Genomic DNA, 5,618 nt, shown 5'->3' on the forward strand with positions numbered 1-5,618 from the left:
GGGCGACGAAGAACGATTTTTTCTTCTCGGCTCAGGCTTAGCCAGAGAAGAAGAAAAAGAACTGGAAGATTTTTTAAGGGCAAACATAGAGGCGTTCGCCTGGACACCTTATGAAATGCCTGGCATTGACCCCGAGGTCACTTGCCACAGTCTGAATGTCGACAGATCGGCAAAACCTGTGATTCAACGAGCTAGAAGGCCGACGTTAATGCACGTCGAAGCAGTCGAGGAAGAGGTAGACAGACTCCTTGAAGCCAGGGCCATCTGAGAAGTCCAGTACCCAACGTGGCTGTCCAACACAGTAGTAGTAAAAAAGAAGAATGGCAAGTGGAGGGTTTGTGTAGACTTCACCAGCCTCAACAAAGCTTGCCCGAAAGACAGCTTTCCTCTGCCCAAAATCGACCAACTAGTAGACGCCACCTCGGGACATGAAAGGATGAGTTTTTTAGATGCATACAGAGGGTACCACCAGATTGCTATGTACCCTCCAGATGAGGAGAAGACCGCGTTCATCACCCCGAAAGGCCTGTACTGTTACAGGGTAATGCCTTTTGGGCTGAAAAACGCAGGAGCAACCTATCAGAGGTTAGTGACAAAGATGTTTAAACACCTGATTGGCAAAACGGTAGAAGTTTACATCGATGATATGGTCGTAAAGACCAAGGAATCAAAAGGTCATCTTGCCGACCTAAAAGAGGTCTTTGACATACTCAAAAGATATCGGCTCCGACTCAACGCCTCAAAGTGCGCCTTCGGAGTTGGGTCAGGTAAATTTCTAGGATATCTGGTAACAAGAAAGGGCATTGAAGCCAGCCCAGACCAAATCAAGGCCATCCTGGAACTACAGAGTCCAACATCGACAAAACAAGTTCAAGTGCTCACTGGAAGGGCCGCAGCCCTAAACCGATTCATCAGCAGAAGCTCAGACAAGTGCAGACCCTTCTTTAACCTGGTGAAAAAAGCCACAGACTTCCTATGGACGGAAGAATGTGAAGCTGCCTTAGCCGACCTAAAAAAGTACTTGACCACAACCCCGGTCCTTTCTAACCCAATCCCAGGGGAGGAATTGTTTTTGTACTTAGCAGTCTCTGAACACGCAGTCAGTGCAGTGCTAATCCGAGAGAAAAAAGGGGAACAGAAGGCTGTCTATTATGTAAGCAAGACTCTGGCTAACGCAGAAACAAGGTACCTACCACTGGAAAAATTAATGCTAGCCTTGGTAATGGCCTCAAAGAAATTAAGCCATTACTTTCAGGCACACAAGATTGTGGTCCTAACAGAGCACCCACTGAAGTCCTTATTACATCAAGGAGACTTAACAGGAAGGATAGCAAAATGGGCAGTAATACTAGGCCAGTTTGACCTAGAATTTAGACCAAGAACAGCAATAAAGGGCCAAGTTTTGGCCGACTTCGTCGCAGAACTCACACCGGAAGCCATCACACCTCAGGCTCCGTCGAGCCAAGATAAGCATCAAAAAGAATTCCAGTCAAAGACAAAAAAGCAAGAGAAAGAAAAGCTCAGACCATGCAACATCTACATCGGCGATTCATTCAGACTATTCGTCGATGGAAGTTCAAACCGCCAGGGAGCAGGAGCAGGAGTACTGTTGATATCTCCAGATGGAGAAATTGTAGAACAGTCCATCCGTCTGGGGTTCAAAGCCTCCAATAACGAAGCAGAATATGAAGCATTAATTGCAGGGCTAAAGCTAGCAGCGGCAGCAGAGGCAGACGAGGTAATTGTTTTTTGTGATTCACAATTGATTGTTAACCAGTCAACAGGAGAATTTGCAGCCAGGGACGAAAGAATGTCGGCATATGCAAAGGAAGTCATCCGACTGGCAGCCCTATTCCAGAACTGCAGATTACTCCAAGTAAGCCGAGATGACAACGCCCACGCCGACGCATTAGCAAACTTGGCCAGCTCAATTCAAACTGGAAAAACAAGGACAATTATGATCGACTACATGTCGGCCCCGAGCATAGATAAACAGAGCATTGAGCAAGAAGCAATGTGCGTGGGCCTTGGACCAAGTTGGATGGATGCAATCATTGCATTCCTAAAAGAGGGGAAGCTGCCAGAAGACCATAAAGAAGCACATAAAATTAGGCTGAAATCGGCCAGATTCAGTCTAACAGCGGAAGGCCATCTCTACAGGAGGTCCTTCACTGGACCACTTTTAAGGTGCGTACATCCTTTGCAGGTTGAAGATTTCCTTTACGAGATTCATGAAAGAATTTGTGGAAGCCACGCAGGGGGCAGATCGTTAGCCCACAGGGCCATTACCCAGGGGTATTGGTGGCCCTACATGCAAAAGGATGCCGAAGCTTATGTAAAGAAGTGTGAACAATGTCAAAAGTTTGCACCTTTGATACATCAGCCAGCTGCCGACCTAAACCCAGTATCCAGCCCCTGGCCGTTTGCCCAATGGGGCATGGATCTGGTTGGACAACTTCCCCAGGCAACTGGGCAGAGAAAATACTTGCTGGTAGCAACAGACTACTTCACAAAATAGATAGAGGCAGAACCTCTTGCCAAAATCCGAGATGTGGATGTCAAGAATTTTATTTGGAGAAACATAATCACCAGATTTGGGATTCCAAGAGCTATAGTTGCCGACAACGGAACACAATTCGACAGCAAACTTATCAAAAACTTTTGTGCAAAATTCAAGATCAAGAATTATTTCTCAACACCAAGTTTTCCTCAAAGCAATGGGCAAGCAGAGGCATCCAACAAAGTAATCCTGGATGGAATAAAGAAGAGGCTCCAGGCAGCAAAAGGAAAGTGGGTGGACGAATTGCCCAACGTACTTTGGGCATATCGGACTACGCCGAGAAGATCAACAGGAGAATCCCCATTCGCCATGGCATATGGCACAGAAGCAGTCATCCCATTGGAGATCGGCATCCCAGGGATCAGAACCCAGGGAGAAGAGAATGGCACCAATGACATACTCTTAGCCCGAGACCTGGATTTATTGGAAGAACGAAGAGAGAAGGCTGCAATTCAGCTCGCAGTATACCAACAACAGCTTGCCAGATCTTACAACAAGAGAGTCAATCCAAGAGATTTTCAAGTTGGCGACTTAGTCCTAAGAAAAGTCGTCGGGAACAAGAAGGATCCCAGGGAGGGCAAGCTTGGCCCAAACTGGGAAGGACCCTACAGAGTTACTTCAGTACTTGGCAATGGAGCATATCGGCTTGAGGACAATGAGGGCAAAGCATTGCCCAGACCTTGGAATACTTGTAATTTGAAATTTTTCTATCATTAGATAAACATCATTGTTTGGCCAATATTATCAATAAAGTCTTTTCAGAATCCTTTCAACATGTTCGATTGATGCATGGATGTTTTCGAAGACATATCAAACTCAGGCAAAGTTAAGCCGATGTTATTCCTTAATCCACTTGTTGAAATTTGTAGCAATTTACAAGTTGGAATTAAGCTGATTCCTTACCTTCACTTGTTGAAATTTGTAGCAATTTTACAAGTTGAAGTTAAGCCGATGTGATTCCTTACCTTCACTTGTTGAAATTTGTAGCAATTTACAAGTTGAAGTTAAGCCGATGTTATTCCTTAATCCACTTGTTGAAATTTGCAGCAATTTACAAGTTGGAATTAAGCTGATTCCTTACCTTCACTTGTTGAAATTTGTAGCAATTTACAAGTTGAAGTTAAGCCGATGTTATTCCTTAATCCACTTGTTGAAATTTGTAGCAATTTACAAGTTGGAATTAAGCTGATTCCTTACCTTCACTTGTTGAAATTTGTAGCAATTTACAAGTTGAAGTTAAGCCGATGTTATTCCTTAATTCACTTGTTGAAATTTGTAGCAATTTACAAGTTGGAATTAAGCTGATTCCTTACCTTCACTTGTTGAAATTTGTAGCAATTTACAAGTTGAAGTTAAGCCGATGTTATTCCTTAATTCACTTGTTGAAATTGGTAGCAATTTACAAGTTGGAATTAAGCTGATTCCTTATCTTCACTTGTTGAAATTTGTAGCAATTTACAAGTTGAAGTTAAGCCGATGTTATTCCTTAATTCACTCGTTGAAATTTGTAACAATTTACAAGTTGGAATTAAGCTGATTCCTTATCTTCCCTTATTAAAATTTGTCGCAACTTACGAAACGAAGATAAGCCGAAGTTATTGCTTAAGTTCTCATAGCAATATGTGGGTTGTTTAAACCCTGGGGAAGATGCTTAACACTTGTTGAAATTTGTAGCAATTTACAAGTTTATGTTAAGCCTACATATGATCAACCGCCGAGGTATACAGAAAGTTACAGGTTAAAATAAAGGCTAAGTATATTGTTCATTACTTGTTAAAATTTGTAGCAATTTACAAGTGGGTCAGATTAAGATTATCATTTAATACTTAATTGAGAAGAAGCTTGCAAAGTTTACATTCTATATGTTCTATACTTGTTGAAATCTATGAAAAGTTTGCAGGATAGTATCTTGCCGAAGTCAAAGTTTTATGGTTATACCCGAGGTATGAAACCCCGAGGAGATTGCACAAAGGAAGCAACATGAGGAAATATGCAAAAATTTCATAAGTACAAGACTATGCAGAAATAGTCAACAGAATATCACAAGATTGGAACATCCAGAAGAAGAACTGTTGCAGTTACATATAGAAGAAACCACGTCGGCCAAAAGAAAGAGTTTTGCATTACCCAGAACGTAAAAAAGTACAAAGCAAAAAAAAAAAACAGAAAAAAAAGAAGAAGGAAAAAAGTACAAAGGACAATTTTTTCAAGATTCTTCAGCATCAGCCACTACAGGGACTGGGACCTCAGATGACTCTGGTGGTACCTCCTCGGCCACTTTCTCCGCCTCTATCTCGGCATCAATCTCAGCGATTGTTGACTCAACACTTCTTTCTACCAACAGAAGATTGGATGATAGTTGCCCAGTGGCAGTCTCCTTGGGTGCCCCCTCAGCCCCATCACCCTCCTCATCCAAAGTCAAGTCCATAACCTGCTCAGCAGGAGGAGGGGACTTGGCTTCGGCAGCATTCTTGGGTCTTCTCACCAAGGCGTCACAATCATCTTTTTCTTCATCTTCATCAACGGCCTCGGCCTCAGACTCTGATTCACCTTCAGGAGGAGGAGGAGGAAACGGTAACGGAATAGCGTCGGCCTGACGCAATGGCGAGTCAGCAGGAAGGTCAAGCTTCTTTATCAAGGACATCCAACCAAGGGAAAATCCCCTGTTGCATGCCTGCCTGACTTGAAGCTTGTAGTCTTCTGCGACGTCGGCCATACCTTGAGCATAGGCCTTTTCGTCGGCCTCTTTGATTTCGGCCTCTTTTGTAGCCAGAGCTTGCTGAAGTTCTTTCTCCGCTTGGGCCTTCTGAACCTCGGCCTCTTTTTTCTCGGCCTCAGCAACTTTTCTAACGGCCTCAGCAGTTTCGGCTTTCTCAAGAGCTAAAGTTTGAACTTTGGTTGCAGCCTCGGCTTGATCCTCCAACTTTTTCATTTTTGCTTCGAGAGACTTGATCTCTCTCTTCATAGAAGATGCTTCCCTTTTCATATCAACCAACCTTTGACGATTTTCAAAGGATTGCATGGCAAATGAGTGGGCATGTTGAATGGCCTGCAGAAA

Source organism: Camellia sinensis, chromosome 4, assembly GCF_055761805.1.
Source record: "Camellia sinensis isolate YWXY chromosome 4, ASM5576180v1, whole genome shotgun sequence".
Lineage (NCBI taxonomy): Eukaryota > Viridiplantae > Streptophyta > Magnoliopsida > Ericales > Theaceae > Camellia > Camellia sinensis.